Source organism: Periplaneta americana, chromosome 7, assembly GCF_040183065.1.
Source record: "Periplaneta americana isolate PAMFEO1 chromosome 7, P.americana_PAMFEO1_priV1, whole genome shotgun sequence".
NCBI classification, from domain to species: Eukaryota; Metazoa; Arthropoda; class Insecta; order Blattodea; family Blattidae; genus Periplaneta; species Periplaneta americana.
The window spans coordinates 90493736-90518159 of record NC_091123.1 but is presented as its reverse complement, the minus strand read 5'-3'; the positions used below and the strand labels follow the sequence as shown (position 1 = coordinate 90518159).

Here is a 24424-nt window from a genome sequence, read left to right as displayed (position 1 = left end):
CAACCATTAGCCCAACTACTTCAATGGAGGTGAGGTAATATTTCTCCAAATAGAATGGAATTGTGGGCTCATAAATTCTGCATTTTTCTGCGTGGACTTCAGCGGGCTGTTGTTCCTGTGCGTTGAACCTGACTGTCGGGTCGATAATGTAGATAGATAGATAATTACACTAATAATGGACAAACATTCCATAGGATTTTAAGCCATGATTGTGGCCTGTCCCTCTAATTAAGAAGTGTACTCAAAAACATTACCTCTGATTAAGGTTTTGGCTGGTATGTACACATATTATCAGGCAGTACATCTCACTTGACAATGTGTGTTAAAGGAAAAACAAATGTTTATATAAATGTTAAGCATGATTAGTGAAATATGTTACCAATCAGCAATGTATGCAATGAGGGGGAAAGGAACTGGCCATCCTATTCCATTATCTCTTGACTTAGTTGCCTCATGAGTGATGTCTTATTGGTGTCACTTATGAGTAGAGCCTGGATGTTTGGCGAAATACCTTTTTTTTTACTGGGTGGAAGTAAAACATTATTTTCATATATATAACTGTGATTTGGGGTAAATCAAAATGATGGGACCAATTTTTTTATGTCCTTTTAAAATTCATAATGTCTTTTTCAAAATTTATTGTGCTTTTTTTTTACGTTTTTATTACCTTTTCTGCCTGCCTATTTTAAATGTTATAAATGCCTAAACATCCGGGCTCTACTTATGACATTCCAACGTGTCTTCGGACAGCTAAAAAACAACAACATTAAAAACATTACAATGGAGGTCAGGAAATAAAGGAGCAATTGTGGAAAGAGAATCACTGAGAATTTAAATATCTGGAGATAATCTGTTCCACAGCAGTTTTGTGCATCTCAAGATCGAATCCTATTTCTTTCTGGCATAAGCAGTATGAAAATGTACAAAAATATAACTGGAGGTGTACTTCCCAATATAAATAAAAAAGTGAATAATAGCAATATTTATTAGCAAATGTACACTTCATGGTATACATAAATCAATCATGCAACAGCTTATATGAAAAATTGGAACTCATTAATTGTAAGAATATTAACATCAAAGATAAGTTCAACAAACTTTGTAGACTTAGAACTCATTAATAACATTTAGCTTAGGAAAATTCTTGTGCAGTTATACATCACTCTGTTGTTGGGATAACAGAATCTATGCTACAGATGAATAACAGGTTTAAAGGGAATTATAACTCGTAATTAATTACACCTCGCGATGCTCTTCTCAGCATAAATGCTAAATGAACAATTTATTTTGCCATTAATGTGATATGCTGTTTAAAAATTCTTTTCCACCATCATACGAAACATTGGCTGCATTGCATATAATTAAGAATAGGAATGAACCCATAAAATTGGTTTAATATTTTTAATTCTTCTCCTCATAATATTTAATCAGTTATAAGGTACTGTCACTGCAAACAGTACAACAAAAATGCAATTTAGTATGAAAATCCAAACATTTATCCTCCAGGGAGTTTAATTTTTATCCAATTCTGATTTCATTAAATAATCTTACAATGCAACTCTTTTTTTATTTCTAGTTTTAATTAACCAACCTAAAAGGTTCAGAAATATAGTTATTTGAAGATATGAGAAGATTTAAACGCAGTAAATACCAAATTATTAGTGAAACATTTCGTAAGATGTGATACTATTGAGTTACATACTTGATTACATTCTTTCTCTTGTACAAGAAATATGTACACCTGTTAAAATGTCGAAGTTGTTTGCATTCGTCTTTTCTCAATTATTGATAAGCACATTTCATAAACAAGTGTTATTGTATTGTAATCGTTACTAAAATTAAGTCTGCGCCACAAATTTGAAGTTGAATTTTTTAAACATACAAGATGGAAATTTATGGGTTGGTTCCTCAGTGTATTCACCTACAAGGACTTCTTTGTGCTAAATCAATCATCCCATAAGTCTATAAATAGGTACATTACAAGTTCGTAGGTAATATCCTCACAAATGCACATGTGTGAACCACTTCCACCTATATTTGCTTTCTTATGCAAATTGTGTTACCTGTACTTCAAATATTACACTTGCAATTCAATATGAACATTATGACAACACTTATCAAATATGGCTATGATATACTGAACTTAAAATTAAAATCATATATTCTCTTTCTAATACCTAGGTTATCTGAATTAGAAATGTTCTTATTCTTTATTCATACGTAACAAAACCTTTCACATTCATTACCAATACTGTTCTTAAAAGAGGAAAGCGAAAAACAGCAAATATTCCAATAAGTGATTTTGAAAAGTTAAAAATGATTTGTTACAGCTATAGTTTTGTAATATATTGTACTGTAACAAATAATTTATCACAGTGATTGGAATATTTTTATTTTAGAAGAAAAAAGACGATGTGGAAGACGAAAGGAGAGATGGTTACAAGACTCAGAAGGCTAGAGGGTTATGAAAGTTGGAAGATGGTGGCAAAAAGACAAAATTCAGAAAAGATCTGAATCCAATAATTGTAAAGGAGGCAAACATTCACTCGTATGTATAGAGTCGAGAAAGAAGATAAATATTTTACTGTCTACTGCAGTGACAACCAACTGGCTGCTCGTGGTGCTATGTGCAGGTATTGAGCATGGTGCAGGCTCAGTGCGAGCGGAGCAGTGACACGTACAGTTTGTCCTTGGTAGCAGTGGTGTCTGTAGATTGGCGTCTGTTTGTCATGGAAAGAGGCGAAGGCTTTTAACGGCAACAAACAATTTCAATCCTGAATGGGAAGCAACATATTTCTTAATGGAATGTAGCAAAGTTCTATGTAGATTTTTCGAATTATTGGAAAGATAAATTTGTTTCTGGAAATGAACTTGTTGCAGAGCTCGCAAATATTAACTGGAAATGTGATCTTGCATTCATGGCTGATATAACTGAACGTTTCATATGAATCACTTCAAGGGAAAAACAAATTAATCACACATATGTAGTATTAAAGCTTTCAAAAAAATGCTGTCATTGTGGGAATGTCAACTGTCCAATGGTGATCCCGGTCATTTTCTCAGGTTGACACTAATGGTCGGAGACTCTGATTTCTTAGAGGTAGGCTGTTATATTGAACATTTCCAGTTGTCTTCTCTTGAGTTGGAAGGCAGATTTCAAGATCTGAGTCATTTAAAAATGGATTTCGATGTGTTTACTACACGTTTAGCATAAATACTCCCAAAGATGTCCAACCGGAACTAATTAACTTTTAATGTGGCGTTGAGTTGGCTGATAGTTATAGGAACAGACGTAGTTTGCTAGACTTTTACAGCTGATTTCGTAAGTCAAGATTCCCTCGTCTCCATAGGCGTGAGGAATCTTTAATTTCAATGTTTGGTTCAATCTATGTGTGTGAAGCTTTATTTTCAGCTATGAAACGTAACAAAGGCTATGAAAGAGCCAACCTCAGTGATCATAACTTGAAGTGTGCATTAAGGGTTCAGAGTTGTGTTTCATTAGGTCCAAATATAGTTCATATCGCACAAACCAAAAGATGTCAAAAAGCAAGAGCGTGTACCGAGTAAACTTTAAAGTATCAGACTCTTAGTTGAGATTATGTATCCATTGCACAATTTATATCACTTTAATTTGAAGCCATCTTTCCAGTATTATCGTTGTATTTGTCAATATGTTTTTGTTTAAGTTTTTCAACATGTCCAGTCTATAAAATATGTAGGAGTTTAATTTATCAATTTCTAAGTTTCACGAACACTGTATTGTTTCGTTCTTATATAACTTACTTAAAAATATGTTATAAGTATATGCCACAATTAAGTTGTATTTAGTTATATTGGTACAATGTATTATTTGTATTTCTGTAATGTAGGTTATTTGCATTTAGTTGTTTAGGCTATAACTTAGTGTTAGCACAAGCGGAATAATGAACAATGTTTATCAAAGCACATGATGTATTCTTCTTTACTATCCGATCATCTATAGTGTGATGGTAAACGCAACTACAGATTACAGAGACAAGCAGGCCGCCACTGCACTACGTTCCCCCTGACACAGATCCTGCACCCTGGGCACAGAAGTAACACGGTGGGCGTGCTTGCAGTTGGTTGACTTGAGGGTGGTCTATTGTTTACCAATAATTTTTAATGTATTAGTGTTAAGTGTATGTAAAGCAAATAAAGATAAATTACGAACCATTAACATTAAGAAATTAAGTAAGCTATATCAGAACAGAAGACAGTAGAAAATTACACTGGTATGCAACCATTTTGCTTCAGAGAAAGTGTTTACATTTTTTAGTTCCCCACTATGGATAGTCACAAAATTCACATTTCTGTTCCATCACATTCATTTTTTTAGAAATGTAAGATTTTCAAAATTCTCGAAAATTTCTATTTATTGAAATCATTTACTATAGACAAATTATTATTATGTTAAAGGTGATAATTTATACGTAACTGAATCATAAAAATGTTATAAAACAATAAATGATTATTATAAACTTAATATATCTCTGAATTTCTTTCTTTCGTACAAAATATTGCTAGAAAACATAAAAAAATATACATGAGAGTCTCCATTATCCGGGTTTTGATTATCCGGCCTTCCGTGTTATCTGGATCATTTTATTTTTTAATAATTACAGTAGTGTATGTATAGACAGTATGGTACTAAACATTAACAAGTTTTTAAAGTCAATTCTTGTTGTACTGTATTATGAATAAAAACTCATTTATTATGTAACGTCTTTCTACATTACTGGGTCCGAACTTTGTCCCTTTAAGATTACAGGATCGAAAATCATATAGCACTCTCACCCTCTGTAATATCTGGATTGCCCTCGGCCCATATAAAATCAGGATTCTACTGTACTCCATTTCTGAGTTTATTTAATATATGGCTTTCCTTGGAGCTGGTAGGTATAAGCCTGTTCAATTTGTGTTTCTTTTGCGAAAATAAATTTTCTTAAGAGGTGCTTAAAATTACTTCATGTTGAAGTGTGCCGCCAAAGAATAGAATTCCAAAAACCGGTAATAATTTCGGGAATCACATGCAAAGCTGTATTGCTAACCTGCATAATACATTTATAGTTATGTCTTCCTGTTTTGTCACTAGTTACAAGTAATTTATTTTGTCATTTTCAGTCAGTGTTTAAACCTCTTTGAATGCATAAGAAAAACTTTGAATAATAATAATAATAATAATAATAATAATAATAATAATAATAATAATACATTTATTTATTCTGATGGTGTTAGCAAGTAAAGAGATAGGTTTGGAAGTAAATCCCGAAAAGACAAAGTATATGATTATGTCTCGTGACCAGAATAGTGTATGAAGTGGAAACATAATTGGAAATTTATCCTTTGAATAGATGCAAAAATTCAAATATCTTGGAGCAACAGTAACAAATATAAATGGCACTTGGGAGGAAATTAAACGCAGAATAAATATGGGAAATGGGTGTTATTATTTGGTTGTGAAGTTTTTATCATCCAGTCTGCTCTCAAAATTCTGAAAGTTATAATTTATAAAACAGTTCTATTACCAATTGTGCATGGTTGTGAAATTTGGATGCTCACTTTGAGAGAGGAACAGAGATTAAGGGTGTGTGAGAATAATGTGCTTAGGAAAATATTTGGGGCTAAGAGAGATGAAGTTACAGGAGAATGGAGAAAGTTACACAATGCAGAACTGCACGCATTGTATTCTTCACCTGACATAATTAGGAACATTAAATCCAGACGTTTGGAATGGGCAGGGCATGTAGCACATATGGACGAACCAAGACATGGATGTAGAGTGTTAGTTGGGAGGCCGAGACGTAGATGGAAGGATAATATTAGAATGGATTTGAGGGAGGTGGGATATGATGGTAGAGACTAGATTAATCTTGCTCAGGACAGGGACCGATGGCGAGCTTATGTGACGGCGGCAATGAACCTCTGGGTTCCTTAAAAGCTGTAAGTATTCTGATGGAGTTAAGGCCATCAGGCTTTCTCTTCCACGCCACCATAAATATGTATAGCCTATATACAAAATTGTACGATAGCAGCAAAGAAACTAATTAATAACATTCATTCAAACAAAACAAGAACATTTGCAATTACAGTAACACAAAACAAAAAAGATAATGCAAAAGAATTACAAATTTTACATTTGTATACTATTAAGCAAAGCTTAAGATTTGTATTAATCGAAATAATTAAGGGAGAAAGGACAACTAATAATGCAAACAAGAAATACAATTATAAATGATTAAAGAAAGGCTGTAATCGACACATCTAGTAACATTAACAATAAATTTAATTAAATAAAAATGCGTTTCTGACTTAATTTTGAATTTCGATAGCGTCTGGCAATCCCTGATATCACTAGGTAGAGAATTCTAAAGACGACTTAATGACACTGTATAGGAGAATGAATATAATGACGTTCTGTGAAAAAGGATAGAAAGAAATGCTTGATTCTGATTCTGTACTATTGTGAGAAACTGAGAACGTGCTACTAGGTAAGTAGGACAGGAGGTATACAAGAGTTTAAATAACAGTGACAGTGAATGCATGATTCTTCATTCTTTCAGAAGAACTCATAATAGAAGCTCGAGTGATGGTGTTACATAATCAAATTTTCGCGTATTGCAGATGACTCTTATACACATATTATGAGCAGACTGTAATCTCTCAGCTAGATTAGAATCACAATAATCAAAATGGGGTACCGGTATTGCAAGCATCTGAATAAGAATCTTTTTAAGAGTAAATGGTAGAAATTTCCTCAAGTGGCTTAAAGAATGGAGCAACTAAAATTTTTCTTACATGTATGTTACCTGACTATTCCAATTTAGGTCACTGTCCATAAAGAAACCAAGATTCTTAACGGTTTCAGAATGTTCTATTGATTTACCATTTAACTTTATGTGTGGTAGGCTATCATGGTTAAGTGTTCCAACCAGACATTTATGTCCCATTATCATAGACTGAGTTTTTTCTGGGTTCAACTTTAATCCAAACTTATGAGCCCACATGAAGACAGAGTTCAAACCGTCATTAATTCTTCTTATTGCATCACTCATTTCGTCAGGGTCGAAGTAGATGTAAATCTGTAGATCGTCAACATACATGTGATATTTATAGTGTGTTATTGTTTTTGTTAGGTCACTGATGTAAATCATAAATAGTAAAGACCCTACACAAGAGTCTTACAGGACTCCAGGGTTAACTCGCCATTCAGAAGAAAAACTGCCTGCTATGACATTGTTGACGGTTGCGAAGATAGGAGTCAAACCAAGATACAGCAATTTCAGAGGGGTTAAGAAATCTTAATTTGTGTATTAATAGGTCTGTAACAACTGTGTCAAAAGCCTTACTAAAGTCAATTAACGTCAATAAGTCAGTTTCTTTGCATCAGAGACCTTGCGAATTGAATTTCTGAAAATGTTGGAAGTTTTTCATTTTATTACAAAAATTACAGACAATATGAATAAAGAATTGGATTCAAAACATTTCAATTAACTAAAAACAATAATAATAGACTAACTCACATCAAGTAAAATACTTTTAAAAAATATATAAACTCGCCAATTTTGGAGTTCTTTCATTTTTATTAAAAAAAAATTCAGAAAAGCCTGACATAATATAGAAAATCAGAATACAGAATGGATTCAGAACACTTGAATTAAGTAAAAACAGTCATACAAACCTCAGTTACATCATCAAATTAAAATACTATAAAAAAATATGACCTTCACCAATTTTGATATTATTCCGTTTTTATTTAAAAAAATTAGAATTAAAAAAAAAAACTGATGTGATACAGAAAATCTGAGTACAGATTCGGATTCGGATCATTTCAGTTAACTAGAAACGTCATATAAGTTAGATTATCGCGTTAAAATAATAATAAAAAAATTATGAACTTAGCCAATTTTGACGTTTTTATTAAAAAAAAATGGAGAAAAACCTGATATGATAAAGAACATTTAAATACAGATTCAGATTCAGGGTACTTCAATGAACTAAGAATAATTAGTTTTACTTATGAAGCAGAAAAAAAAAATTTTAAAATGCATACCAGCATTATACTTAATGTCTTTTTTTTTGTTAAATTTGTTAAACCTACAAGAATGTAATCTACATATTTTCAAATATGTTTAATACTGACAACATCACACTGTATAATTATGAGAAAATGAGGTATCTATCTAAGAATTCTTTTAAATTCACACAATTTGTAACAAGTTGGTACACTGTAGCACAAAATCATATTAATTTCTTTGTTATCATCTTCATCCACAGGAAGTTCAGCAAACACTTTCAATCGATAACTGAAACTTCTGAATATCTGTAAATTTAAAATGTAGCATTTCCCTGTAGAGTGACGTATGGCCATGTCCTGCCAGAAGTTGATTTAATAGACAGAATAAGAATATACTTGAGTCCTGTCAATAGGAAAGAGGTGTATTATCATGTGTATAACAAACATGTTACAGTGGAAACGTAGTAGCACTATTGCAAGTGTATATACAAAGTTGTAAACATATTTCACAATGACAAGAAAGCAACAGAATTTTTTACTTATTAAACACAATCCTTGAATTGAGCACAAATAGGAATTGTAACAAAGTAGATGTTATTCATGTTATAAATCGTATGTAAAAAGTATTTTCACAAGTTTTAATTATATACAGGGTGTTTCAGAAGTGACAGTAAAAAATTTAAGGATGAAAATTACATACTAATATAAGCAAAAAATTCTCTATCAACATGGGTCCACAAATGAGCTGTTTGCATGATAATGCAAAGTTTCTCCTGAACTCTGCCACTGGCCTGTTTGTTTATACACAAGTCCATTTCTTGAAATCGAATAAATAGCAAACACAGTGCCTATAAAGAACGTTAAAATGGAAGGAGATTGCAGCGACAAAAAGTATGCAAATATGCACATTATGTGTGCAATGACAATGCACTTGAGACCAAGTTTTCCCACACAGCAGGTAGTCAGATACACATTCACAGGGATACATCAACACCTCATAGAACATTAGAGCTTCTTGCACGAGGAATGAGGCATATTTTTAATGGAATACCTGCACTATCTCACAATGGCTCATTTGCCAATCCATGTTGACTGAAATGTTTCTGCTTATATTAATGCGTAATTTCCATGCTTAAATTTTTAACACTCACTTTTGTAACATGCTGTGTACATGTTGTTTGTACAGGCTTCCTATTTAAGATAAATACATTTAACCAAACACGGACTATACACAACATCCAATTTTTGGGAAGTAAATTGTTTAGCACAAAGACATATTCATATTTAAAAAATCTATACTTTATAAATGCAATGGTAAATGCAAAAGCTTATAAAAGTGCATTATTCTTCGTATACAAAATGGAATATTCATCAGAGGAAAATGGAAGCAATATTATATTGACCCTGTATGGTAACAACCACACTCACCAAATCTACCATACAAACTGTTGGTCCTTTACAATTGAATTTATAAGAGAAATAAATGCAGGTCATAAGTAACTAGCAATATGTTTAAATTACACACTCACGCACACGCACGCACACAGAGTATATTTTTAGGTTATATTAGAATAGAGTAGAACCCTGTTAGTCTGAACTAATTGGGACCGAGGCCTGTTTGAATTATCGAAATTTCAGATTAAGCGGGAACAGGAATGGAAGAAGGGAAACCGCACCTTATCACCTTCCCACTCCTCACTGTCCACCAATTTGTTCAGTTTCGAGGTTTATGAAGAAAATTAAAGTTTATCTGCTCTTCGTCATAAGAAGCTGACAGATTATCATTATTCACTAGTGATAAAGTAAGTTGTACTACATATTGTAAATATTAAGTTTCTAAATACTGTAGCATTAAACTAAGTTTCGGTTAAAATATGGCCTACTCTTTTTTTTCCATTATACAGAATTCTGGATTAGCAGGGTTCTACTATATATGTTACTGTACTTATTAATATGAACGTAATTAAATTAACATTTAATTGAAAATTGTAAACTCACTCGGAGTTACTTTTAATCTGTGAAAAGTATCTCATATATTATATATCTGTATGTGTATGTGTAAATTAACTACTGCACATTGATCATAGCCTTGAATTCATCGTTTAATCTTTTTGTTTATTTAATGGATTTTCTATTAAATTTCTTCCATCCCGTGTTCATTCATAATCATTTTCATTTGTGAATACAGAGAGCTGTGATCTTTCTCTTATAATATTAATTTCAAAACTGTTGTTTCATATAGAAATTCCAGTGGAAATAATGGCTTCAGCAATGATTCTGACTTTCCAAATCTAGGAACGAAATTCCAAATGGCAAAGCATGAACATAACATTATGCAAATTATTAAATTATGATTTGTGATGGTGGTGGTGGTGATTTTGCTATTATCATCATCGCTTTTTCTGTTTACTAAACAATAAACATGGATTAATTATATCTTGTGTAAACATTTACATAAAGATCACTTTGGAGGCAGAAATTTTGAGAATGTACCAATGTATAATTTTATCCCCACCATATTCTCAAGTTTATGAACTTCCTACTGCCACTGCCACCATTAAGCAAAATAACTCAATTGTTTCAATATTGTAAGTGACTGTAGTCCTGATCGTCAAGAGCTTTGCTGCTGTCCCATATTAATCCAAATTAAAAGATAAATGAATTCTTATAGAGTTTATAATATATGCTTTAAGCTTTGTGATTTGATTGCATTCTGAAATACCGGAACAATTTTCTTTTTATATTAAGTAAAACTATGTAGGACTAATTCAGCATTTAGGAACATACACACGCACAATGAAACAACGCATATTGTTTAAAACAGCATAGATATAATGCATTACTAGAAATTTCATATGCGGAAATGAGATGAATAAAGTGATCATAATTAATTGTACTGAGTGACAACATGCGTATAATGGAATAGATCTGTATATATAGAAATCTGGTCACGTATATTTTAAAGATTTGGGGGAAAAAAATATGTTTCTTCCTTAATTTGTTGTATGTCCTGTAAATCTCATACTATAGAAATTGCACAATGTTGAAAGTGCAGCTTACAATATTTATACAATTTATTAATGTTCACAAAATGCGATTATTTTATTGTAGAAAACAGAGGTAGCTTAGACTGCATGGAATACAGACTGCAGTGGTTGATATGCGTTTGAGGAATGATTTATTGGAAGCTCAATTGAGGAGCATTTTTGCTAAACTCGATAGATGCACAAAACTACTTTTCTCAGAAAACGAGTTTTATTGCATACACAGTTTATATTTTGAGAAGGATATATTTCTAATCATCCTCTACGCACAGTATGAACCGAGTTATGCAAAATCTGACTGCATAGGGTGATACAGAAGCTAAACATCATATGATTGTGATATGTAACTCATTTTCGCAAAATTCTGAATCTATCGAGTTTAGCAAAAATGCTTCTCAATTATAATGTCATTGTTGAGGGCATCTTAATTAATTTGTAGCCAATAGACTTCATTCCCTGTTTTGCTTGCTTCGTTTCTATATTACATTTCTGATAGTGGACTCACAGTCAGAAAAATCAAGAAGACAGTTTCTGCAGTCTTGATTAATTAAGATATTCCAAATATACACATTAAGCATAAGTACTGCGGCTGACACAACTCATTAGACTTGGAACCTGGAGAAAGTTAGGGAGTGCTTGTTGAATGGGGTAAGGTCAACAGTATTTCTGAGGTGGAAACATTCTGCTCTACATTCAGAGTTACAGTAAGTAGTGACTGTGCATTTGGTTTTCTTCAGTTAATTTTACTTACATTTAGAATTGGAAATGTAAATATTTCATTAAGAGTTAAAATATATATAGCATAACTTTGGTCTGTAATCACCACATCTCTTAGAAAAAGAAAGTAATTCACTCCAAAGAGTGTAAAATAATAACGAGTATAATATAAAAGTGTGGTAAAGAGGCAAAGACCAAGAATCTTAGCCATTTAACTGCTCAAGCCATTAAGCGAGCAGCAGAATATTACACTGGTGTAGTGGAGTCTACAATAAAACAAATAAGGAAAGAGAACTTAGAAAGAAATTGTGATTGCCTGGCTGGAAATGAAGTGCTCTCAACTCCTAAGGGGGGGGGGGGGGGGAAGGAAGACCAACTCGGCCTCAGCAGTGTCGACTTTATGACTCTGATAGGTATGTTATTAAAATCACCATCCATTTTTTTATATCTCGTGACCAGAATATTGTATGAAATGGAAATATAAAAATTGGAAATTTATCCTTTGAAGAGGTGGAAAAATTCAAATTTCTTGAAGCAACAGTAACAAATATAAATTACACCCGGGAGAAAATTAAACGAGAATAAGTATGGCTTTTAAACGATTTCTAAACACAGGTAAAATTGAAGACGAGATCAATTATAAACACAAAAAAGCAATAGCCAAAAGAGAAGTTAGAAAATGTCATAGAAGTAACTAGAGTAAATTCGTCTCAGATTTAGAAACTGATTTAACAAGATGTAACCCCAAAACTTGCAAAATTGTAAAATTTCTGAATTGTGATATTAAAGAGACTGGCAAAATTGAATTGATAAAAATATATGGATAAAATATTTTGAGCAATTATGGAATAATGAGATATTACTTGGTAATTGTCCAACTTCAAATAATGATCATCATGAACACTTTATCATAGATGAATTAAATGATGTTCTAAAGCAGTGCAAGAACAACAAAGCTCCAGGATGTGACAATATTAATATGGAACCTACAAGTACGCCAGCAGTGAATTCAAAACACGACTATTAAGATTGTATAACAGAATTTTAGATGGAGAAAGCCCCCAGGATATTTGGCATAAGGCTCTAGTAATACCAATTTTTTAAAAAAGGAGATAGGAATGACTGTGAATATTACAGAGGTATTAGTCTTCTAAATTCAGGATATAACATTTACACAAAACTTTTAAAACAAAAATTATATACATTTTATTAAACCAAATTAATGGAAGAACAAAATGGATTCCGGAAAGGTAGATCATGTGCTGATGGGTACTTTAATCTAAAAATGATAATAGAAAAACAAAGAGAGTTTAATAAAGAGATACATTTGGCTTTTATCGATTTTAAAAAGGCTTTTGACAAAGTGAACAGAAAAAACTTATTTGAAATTCTGAAAGAAGATCATGTTCCAAACCAATTAATAAATGCAACCTATAATTTATATTGTGAAAATTATATTTCAGTATGCACTGGAAACAATCAAACTGAATGGAAATCGATTACTCAAGGTATTCGACAAGGTTATACTATTTACTATATAGTATATGGATCATATGATTAGAAACTGGAAAAGAACAAAACATGGTAATTTTAACATCAATAGAAATTTAAAGTTAGATATATTATTGTTTGCAGATGTAATATTATTAGCAGATTCTGAAAATGGCCTTCAACGTTCTGTTTTCCAATTACAACTCATTTCTGAGGAATATGGGATGGAAATTTCAGTTAATAAAACTAAAGTAATGGGATTCATCTAAAACATCATCTCCACAGCAAAATTTGCCTTTATAATAAACCTGTAGAACAGGTCTCATGTTTGAATTATCATTTGAGCTATGAACAAGAAAATATATTTCTACAAAATTTAATTACTTTAACTATGCAATGAATAACATTAATAACATTTTCAAACCTTCTCTTGTCCAAAAACACACAAGAATTAAAGCCTATAAAACACTGGCAAGACCTGTTCTCATGTCTGGAAGTGAAGCTTGGACCATACGTAAATGCGTAAATGAAGTTTTTAAGAAGAACTGCTGGCTATACTAGATTAGACAAGAAGAAAAATTTGGATATTTTGAAAGAATTAAATATTGACCCAATTTTAGAGAAAATTCAAAATTATTATAGACTGATATGGAAATTTCATATACTCAGGATGCCTAGAACAAGGATACCACATCAAGCACTAAGTTACTGCCCTTCAGAAACAAGATCTTTGGGCCATCCACTGAAACGATGGAGTGAGACTGTAACAGGCCACCAGGCTTAATACGTTATAGGAAGAAGAAGAATAAATATGGGAAATGCCTGTTTTATTCGGTTGAGAAGCTTTTATCATTCAGTCTGCTCTCAAAAAACTGAAAGTCAGAATTTATAAGACAATTATATTACTGGTTGTTCTGTATGGTTGTGAAACTTGAACTCTCACTTTGAGAAAGGAACAGAGGTTAAGGGTGTTTGAGAACAAGATGCTTACGAAAATATTTAGGGCTAAGAGTGATGAAGTTGCAGGAGAATGCAGGAAGTTACACAATGCAGAACTGCACGCATTATATTCTTCGCCTGACATAATTAGGAACATTAAATCCAGATGTTTGAGATGGGCAGGGCATGTAGCACATAGTACGTATGGGCAAATCCAAAAATGCATATAGAGTGTTAGTTGGGAGGCCGGAGGGAAAGAGACCTTTGGGGAGGTGGAGATGTAGATGGGAGGGTAATATTAAAATGGCTTTGAGGAAGGTGGGATATGATTGTAGAGTGGATTAATCTTGCTCAGGATAGGGACCAATGGCGGGCTTACGTGAGGGCAGCAATTAACCTCCAGGTTCCTTAAAAGCTATAAGTAAGTAAAAATAAAGTGCCAAAAGAGAGTAAACTTTCGCTTGTAACACTGATTTTTTTTTGCACGAAATGTATGATTTCTTATGTTTTCCTACGTGCTGAACTGAAATATAGCCTCATAACCTGCATGGTACCCACAGACTTTCCAAAGAACTGAGAGTAAATTTTTAAACATTATTAACTCATTTTTACTATTATGAAAATATAATTTTAAATGCAATTCGTGTGTAATTTATCACTAGCAATATTTTTAAATATTACAAAAAACAAGGAATGGCATATCTAGATACGATTTGTGACAGATATTTTGTTTTTTGAACTTTTAATTGTTTGAATTTTCTAAGGTAGACGTCAGTAAGTTCGTTTTGTCTATGCCACGAAAGATATTTTTGTTGAGAATATAATTTTTATTTCTTTCCATTTGCAGCCATAATGTCATAATAAATAATGATAAAGTCATGGCATAATACATTCATGAACCTCATGTTAATTACTAAACCAGTCATAACAGAGACAGGAGCAATTACATTTTCTCTCTCTCTCCTAAAAACAATTTAAAAAACAAATAAAAAGCACTATGTTGTGTTTGAATGCACAACCTCACGACTACCAGCCCAAAACATAACCATTATGCTACAACAGCAAAATGGAGGACCGTTTTTGCAAAACTTGCTAACTGTAAAAACTAAATTTTATAGGAAACAAAAAACTGAAATAACTGCAAGTTTTTCTATAGCTCTCACATAGCAGAAAGCGAGTTTTGAAAAAACGATCACACTTTGACACAGTACTGTGAAGGAAATAATAAGATTTTCCTAAGAAACCTTCAGCATCATGTAGAGGCCTATCTTATGTTAACTAATCCACCAAAATGTCAATTTTGAAAATTTTGCAGTTAGCAAGTTTTGCAAAAACGGTCCTCAATTATAACTGTAGATGTCAGGCAACATGACTGAACAACATGTCTCCGAATTGTAGTGGAGATATCCGAAGGGAACTTAGTTTCTAGAGAGCGGTCACTTTTTCTTTTGACAGCTGTGCAATATACGTACTGGGCACTGGCTCTGGTATTAAAATAGCTTGCTTGTGATTGGATAATTTAAACCTATGACGCATGTTATTTGTCCTTAGAGAAAATTAAAGATTTGTTCATAATATGAAAATTTTTACGAATTATTATGAAATATGAAGAAAAAAATACCCCCATTTCGATTGTAGTCATGACAAAACATAAAAATTATGATTTCCAATATTCTGGGATTAATGGTGTGAAATATGAAATTTCATATTGTTTTGCTCTGTAATGATGATTAATAACAATCCAATTCAACTTAATGAGTCTGGTTTTATTTATTGTCACATTATTTGATCAATAATTGATATAACTTAAAACTTGAAAATGTTCCGTATTATGTTTGTGCGAAAATTTGCATTTTATGCTGAAGTAATTGCATATTCAGTTTCAAAAAAAGACTGTCATTTGAAGCTGACTTACAATGAATCAATAGTTCACTAAGAAAAGAAAAACATTTATAAACCAACTATTGAATACTTTAAAGAAAAATACCATCTTAAATACACAGATGTGATTGATCTTTTTATCGGGGCCCATAGTGTTATTCCAAAATTCTTTAATACGTTTAGGAAACAATTTGGTTTACCTAAATCTTTAATAGATGACATTGTCACAATAGTTTTGAAGACATCATGTCAAATTTTAAATAATATTTACTTTCTTAAGATATATTTTAATTAGATTTTAGTATACATATTAATTTCTTCTTCTTCTTATTTTAGTCTGTATTTATATTTCAATATTCCTGAAGACAGCCATAAGGGCGGGCAAGCATGCACCAAGCAGAAAGGTGTATATGCTCACCAGAGAAACCTTTTTTCCTGGAAGACATAAGACACAACTTGCTATTACCAGCAACAAGACCATACAACGAAGTAATAGCGAGGAGAAAGCAGGAGAGGGAGATGGATTCCAACTTCTTCGGAGGAGACACTATGGTGAACCGGGAACCGGGAGTGGACCAACAGCAACCAGAAGCAGAGGCACACAATCATCAGGCTGCAATTTATGGATATCATCATCAAATGTGCACAGAGGACAAATATCACCACATAAATGAACAATGTGTGTGCAAAATGTGTAACCAAAAGTGCGAGCTATACCACTTCAGCAAGTGCAAAAAAATGTCACAGACTCTGAACGAACTTATAAAACCCAACGTGTAGAGAACATTAGAAAGTGGAATGCTCTTTCGAGTGCGACTTTTACTTATTATTATAATATTTGTAAATCGTATGTCAGTATACTGAGGCTTAAGGGTCTACCTCCATTGGAAGGCAGTTTGTAGTACCGGTAATAATAATAATAGTAATAATAGTAATAATAATAATAATAATAATAATAATAATAATAATAATATAGGCCCTATAGTCACAATATAATAAATAGTTTTCTGTAATCTTTGGTCGTGGTGATGGTAGTAGCAGTAGTGATTGTGACTGTGGTTTAGTTTCGAGATGGCTAAAATGAACACATTCGTAATAATTTTGCAGTAACTAATATTCTTAAATGAATGCGTCTTGATTCATTTAAACTTTTGGGTATACACTATATATACGAGAAATAATCTTACAATTGTAAGAGTTAAAAGTTATTAATCTATTCGTTTTGACTGTTAAAGTGTAAAGTGTCTCTTTTTGATATATATAAACAATTTGGAGTCACACATCAGTCCTGAAGAACCAACTTTCTTTGCAGATGATACCAGTATATTTTTATCAGGAAAAGATGTCAATACCATGCGTTTTCTTATTGAAAAGATAATAAATCAACTAGTGGAATGGTTTGAGAGAAACAGACTGGAAAACCATAGCCATTTCTTTTCATCATTCACAAAACAATAATAATTCTGACTGGCCGGTCATAGAGTATCAAAATGAAACAATTCAATATTCTAACAATACAACATTTCTTGGTATATGAACATTTAAAATGGTCCGTACACCTTCAGGAACTAGGGAAGAAATTAATTAAAATTTGCTTCGCCTTGCGATTACTAATAAGAGCATCATCTATTGAATGTGCTCGCACATTGTACTTTGCATACTTTCACTCTATTCTAAAGTATGGTATAATCTTTTGGGGTAATTCACCTAATGCAATCCAAATATTTAAACTACAAAAGAGAGCTATTAGAGCCATAGTTCAAGCATCTCAAACTACCAGCTGCAGGCCATTCTTAAAAAAAATTACTTATCTTGCCATTACCCTGTATTTATATTTATGAATCCTTCAATTTTATCAAATATAATTTGTATATATATATATATATATTTTGATGTACCGAAGTACATATGATATTTCCATGCAGATATTCTGCGTCATCATATGATGAAAGAGTATCCGGCGTGGCTTAGTGGATAAAGCATCAGCACGTAGAGCTGAAAACCCGGGTTCAAATCCCGGCGCCGGAGAGAATTTTTCTCCGTTCCATCACTCTTTCATCATATGATGACGCAGAATATCTGCATGGAAATATCATATGTACTTCGGTACATCAAAATATATATGATATGCGTAATAAATCACTTTGTGATTTAAGACGGCGCCTATACCGTCGGATCCCGGCCAATCAGTCACTCATTCGAGTGCACCTCAACACATGTATGGACTTCGGTCCTGCGTTCATAGATATCTATGACGTAGTGCAGAGGGCGGCCACTAGAGGGAACTCAAGAGATGGAGCTTAATCTGAGACGATTCTAACCGGCGTCAGGGTTGTATCCGGCGTGGCTTAGTGGATAAAGCATCAGCACGTAGAGCTGAAAACCCAGGTTCAAATCCCGGCGCCGGAGAGAATTTTTCTCCGTTCCATCACTCTTTCATCATATGATGACGCAGAATATCTGCATGGAAATATCATATGTACTTCGGTACATCAAAATATATATGATATGCGTAATAAATCACTTTGTGATTTAAGACGGCGCCTATACTGTCGGATCCCGGCCAATCAGTCACTCATTCGAGTGCACCTCAACACATGTATGGACTTCGGTCCTGCATTCATAGATATCTATGACGTAGTGCAGAGGGCGGCCACTAGAGGGAACTCAAGAGATGGAGCTTAATCTGAGACGATTCTAACCGGCGTCAGGGTTGTATCCGGCGTGGCTTAGTGGATAAAGCACCAGCACGTAGAGCTGAAAACCCGGGTTCAAATCCTGGCGCAGGAGAGAATTTTTCTCCGTTCCATCACTCTTTTCATAATTTGTATAGCTTTCCCACAAATTCAGACACACACCAGCACAATACAAGAAATAAAGATAATATTTTTATTGAAAGTTTTAACACAACTCTATATAAAAACAGTTTCAGTCATGCTGGTCTTATGTATAATGGTCTACAAAATTATCTTGAAGAAATACCTGCACATCAAAAATTTAAGAAAGCTCTTTACAAAATTTTAATCAAAAACTGCTTTTACAGTATGAACGAATTTATTGAAAATTGCCATAACTAAATAGAAAAAGGATGCCTTATTTAAAAAATTTTACTTCTTCTTTTCCAGGGCCTGGCTTCACGAAGGATGTCTTTTCATGAAGGACGCGTTGGTCAAAATTGACTCCAGACTGCTAAATGAAATGTGATTTGTCTTGTAAAGTGTTATATCTGTTCTTGTGGTTATTTATTAATGTTGCAATTATTTATAATTAATGTTGAAATTTTGTATGTTATATTTTAGTTAATGTACTATGTTGTATTTTAATTTTGTTGTAGCTTAGTAATTATGTGTTACTTTTGACATGTCCCATATCATGTATGTGGTCAGTTCGATGCAATAAATGAATATAAATATGAATTTCTAGACAAAAAAAGTGTCTTGACTCTGGGATTTTGGTAGTACCAGTAGTAGCCCACTTGTCTTTGTCATCATCATAAAAATGCCCTGGTGCTGCCTAGACTCGAAAAATAGTACCCTGGTGTCACCAGGGTCCGCCGGGCCTGAAATACACTCCTGGTCTTTGTGTTTATGAAGCTCCAACATCTCGCTCATTTTTATAAAAACGGGAATTTTAAAGCTTCTACAACTTAATTTTACATATATTTGCAACTATTTCCTGTAATATATATATTTTCATTCCATTTGTAGAAGTAGAGGGACATTCCATACAGACTCATTCAAGGCCATGATACTATGATACTGTAGTGAACGTGTACAGTATTATTGCACAGTTATGTCATACACTTGACTTGTTATTTATTGAGCATGCTCCAACGAATAAGACTCAGATTCAGAGTTTTTACAAGAACTGATACAAAGGGTAAAGTTGCCTAATTCCGTGATACGTTTTTTTCACTGACTGTTACAGGATTGGGTATCTTGCTAGGAAGTTCACCAATGTCTCAAAAGTAGGCGAAAGATGTCTGGCTCTATGGTCAAACGGCAAAGCTTTAACTGACACTGAATTAAAAAAAAAGTATCATGGGATTAGGGGTATCACGGAAATAGGCAACTTTACCCCACATGCTGTACAACACAATTAACAAATCATAAAACTAGAGTATGTGAAAAACATAACATGACAAGAATTAAAGGAAATAAATAAGAGCAGTAATGAATCAGTAAATTTTTGGGGAGAAAAAAAAGTAAACGTTTGAAATGATCAGGTAAATAAACCAACCAAGAATTACTTGCCAAAAACGTTTTCTTAAAAATTTCTTAAAACACCGGGAATTTAGATTATTTACAGATGTTTTAACCTTTTCTCCAAATACTGGGTCTTCCTAAATATGTTATACTCCTCTACTTGAAACCAAGCAAAGGATAAATAGTTAGGTAAGACAATTAAGGAAGAATACACATAGATAAATAATCTCCTTGTCGTATAAATTTAGCTATCATAAATACATCAAAACATAGTTCATATTCTTTCAATGTATAGTTCAGCAAACTACCACAACGAGAAAGTCTCAATTAAAAGATGGAAAGAATAGAAAGGAAATGACACTTACACAATTCTGTAAGTTGGAGTTGCAGTGTGTAGTGTATGATACCCTGACAATTTGGGATAAAGGGAGAGTGGAAAATATTTTATTGGTGAATTCCCAACTATATTACTTAATGAATTGATTGCATATTTCTTCTCACTCATATACATTATAAAATAATTCTAACGTTTTCATTATGAGCCATTCCACTGCAAATATGAAAATTAAGGAATATTTTATTGCCTATATACTAGATTATTGAGATTATAATTAATAAACAGCAATACACAATATAATATAGCAAAATATATATATATGTATATAACAGAATAATTAAATACAGTACATCAAGTCTGAATCTATATAGTAAATTATCTCAGAGATATATTTATTGGAATATCAACTTGTACCAGTCACAGTTACATTCTTGACTTATATTTATTTATTTTACTGAATACTATGATCTGATGATCGTCAAACATAAAATCATTTAAAAACGTATTGCTAGTCACATGCACCTTATATTTATAATGTTATGGAATCGCACACATTCACAGTCAATTCCATAAACACAGTACTTGTAATCATATCTTAAATGCAAAAGGGAATAGTATGCATGTGATACTATGTAGATGAGACGATTAAGGCGTGTAAATAATAATGGTTTGCAGGTTCGGGTGTGTTACTTAATACTCTTGTTTTAACGCGGGAATCCCGGAATATTCCACCATTTCCTCTTATTTGACTATGCCAGCTGTGTCGTAAATGTGCTACAAAATGAGGCCAGCATGTATTATAAAATGGTTGTGTTTTCAACACTATACACCTTTTCATGCGACTTAGTTCATGGAGATCGCAGTTTTTTAGTTATGCAGAACAACACCAGCTATTTGCGTTTAAGGGGGGGACATATACCTTTAAGTACTTTTAAGCACTAAAAAACTGGTGAAATTCAATATTTTTTTTTCAGTAATGAAAAAAAATCTGTAACTTTGAAATTTCATATGCTCAATATAAGACATTTCTGCAACTGTATACTATTTTCACATTTAGTACAACTATTACTGTTATGGGTAATTAGCAATTCAAAATAACAGCTGCATTTTGTGTATTGAAATGCCGTTTCCCTGATAACTTATACTTAACAGAAAAAAAAACAATTAACATAAAAAATAAAAATCATCATTAGTATTTCTGAGTACTGATCTTTTTTGCATTTATTCCTGAATGTCTTATGAACAACATGACTTAGAATAATAGAAATATCTTCATTAAAAATATTTTTTATTTAAATTTTTATTTTGAAGTCAAAGTTTTTAAAATGTTATTAGATAAAAAAACTATACTGGTAAGAGTTAAACCAATAGTTCTAAATAGGTTTGTTCACAAGTATAAAATACAATTCCACGTAAATTTTCACCACAGTATCTTAAAAACTGTTTCAAAAGTTATGGGTGCCATTTTGTATTTTTAATAACCCATAACAATAATAGTTTCACTAAATTCGAGAATACTATAAAATGGCAAAAGCAGTGTATATTCAGGATATTAAATTTCAAGGTCACAGATTTATTCATTGCTGAGAAGAAAAAAAAACTGAATTTCACCAATTTTCATTACCTACTGTACATAAAAGTACTTAAAGGTGTATGTCCTCCCTTAAGCAACGTTGTCTAGTTTTAATGTTAAGAATAAATTACTGTACTGTTAATTATGGTAAGTTAAATATTACATGCTCTCAGACAAAATATTGTAGCCACAAAAAACATGAGAAGTATGAACTAAGTCGTGTGAAAAGCATTATAACACTTTAAATAAACATAATACGTTATTAAAATTTGTCATAGAATGAAGTGCTAACTTTCCTTAGCAACCAAATAAAGTGCAGAATTGTATATTTTCAATTAAGGAATTACCCACTCTAGAAGTATAGCAATTTCGCGGGCATGCTACAAAATGCAGTGTTGTATAAAACTTAATAGTAAGGGACAAGTGAATCACTCTGTATATTAACATTTCATACAACAGTTTGTGTGCAATGAAGAATTACACGAGATAAAATATAAAATGAACGCTAAGTCAGTTGATGGTGTCTTAAAACACTAAATATCCTGATGTGCATTCTTTGATATTAATTACATTAAATAATTTTCAGGCAAGTCCATACAGATATGTGTTTAAGTATCTTAAAAGATTATATATTTCACTTCCTAAAGCAGGTTTACCAAGTATGTTATAAATAATCTGTTTGAAGGGTAAGAAAGTTGGAATTTTCTCGCAAAATTATGGAAATGTTTGAAAGAATCATACAAAAAAGTTCCTTTGGACTTACATTTGGAACATTCTGACTTGAAAATTACTTTCATTTAATTTACTGAATTAATAGCAGAAAAATGAATAAAAATAATAATGCTCTATCATTATTTACGTAATTGATAGAACACTTGTCCACATCAGAAAATTCTTACTGGTACACTTAATGAGCAAGTCTTGTTCAACAAGACCATCACTATCATCATTATTGCCTTAAGTTTCATCTCTCAGCAACATGATAAAGATATTTAATTCATTCCAAAGTAACCACATACATACCTAACTTCTGTTCAAATCTGTATGATTAATATTATAACTTACTCTGAAATGTATGTCATGCACATTTGAAGAAACTACGGAACTTTAAAATGTACAAGATGGAATAAAAAAATAAATTACCACCAAAAATTGTTGTTGGAGCCATAGCAAATTATTAGACTAATTAAATAAAGGAAAGAAGCTGCATGTTGAATGCTACTTAGTACAAAAAAAGCCCGATGCAGATAATGAAATTATGGTGAATTAAAATAAAAATCTGCTGTTGTAACATGAATACAGATTTATGTCTTTATGCATAGCCCTATTCACTTAACATGCTGTTATAAATTTGATACACAAGTAGTGGACCAGTCACCTGTTCCTTTTGAAACTGTTTCCTGAACAAGAACATACAGGATATTTCGAATCTCAGCACTAAGCATCATGGTGTTCCGAATTTCAGTGGTAATGTCATTGATGTTGCAGCATTTTCGCAGTGCTTCCATCAGTTTGCAGAGGTGGTGACAGGCGCATGATATCTGACACTGTTGTGTCACGGTTGTGTGTTCTGCTGTGTTGTTTGTAATGAACAAAGGTAAAAAAATAATAAGTTAATGGCTTATGAACAAACATGTCAACAGACCACTTATTACTACCGGATGAAGAAGTAAAGTGTTTGTGCTCTCTTTTATTTGAGTGAGGTGACTGTATGAAAATTCTGCAAAATCTTGCTAGCATAGCACATACAACTCACACAGCCGCCATGACAGACCTTGAATCTTCAAGCAGTTTAGTTCCTATTTCGCTGCAGTGTGACCTCATTGATGTCCATCAGTCCAGTGAGATTCGGAATATGCTGATAGCCTTTGAGTTAATGAAAAGATACATCAACAAGAGGAAGTGGCATCATCATTGGCAAAAGAAGTTGAAATGTACAGTGTGCTATACTACGAGCTGTTGTAGTTAGCAAATGACTGAGCACATGCTTGTAATATGAGGGTTTATGCACTTAAGAAAGTTCAAGTATTGTTTTGTTTTTTGTACTAAATATAGGATAATTTTCAGAAGTTCTAAAATTTAAAGAATACCATTTTTGTACATTGTAAACATTATAAGTTATTTGCACAACCCCTGGTTCAGGATTTATTAGCATGTGCCATAACTAACCAGTAGTGATCAAGCATGAAGATTTCAGAGGTA

General features: G+C 32.5%; 1 protein-coding gene across 1 annotated transcript in view; it reads right to left on the bottom strand.

Moving 5' to 3' along the window:
• Positions 1 to 967: 967 nt before the first annotated feature.
• LOC138703278 (uncharacterized) overlaps positions 968 to 24424 on the bottom strand; it is a 71761-nt gene continuing 48304 nt past the window's right edge. Inside the window, exon 2 of the mRNA XM_069831026.1 lies at positions 968 to 24424. This exon is cut by the window's right edge and continues 20987 nt beyond it. The gene's annotated coding sequence lies outside the window, so the exon portion shown is untranslated.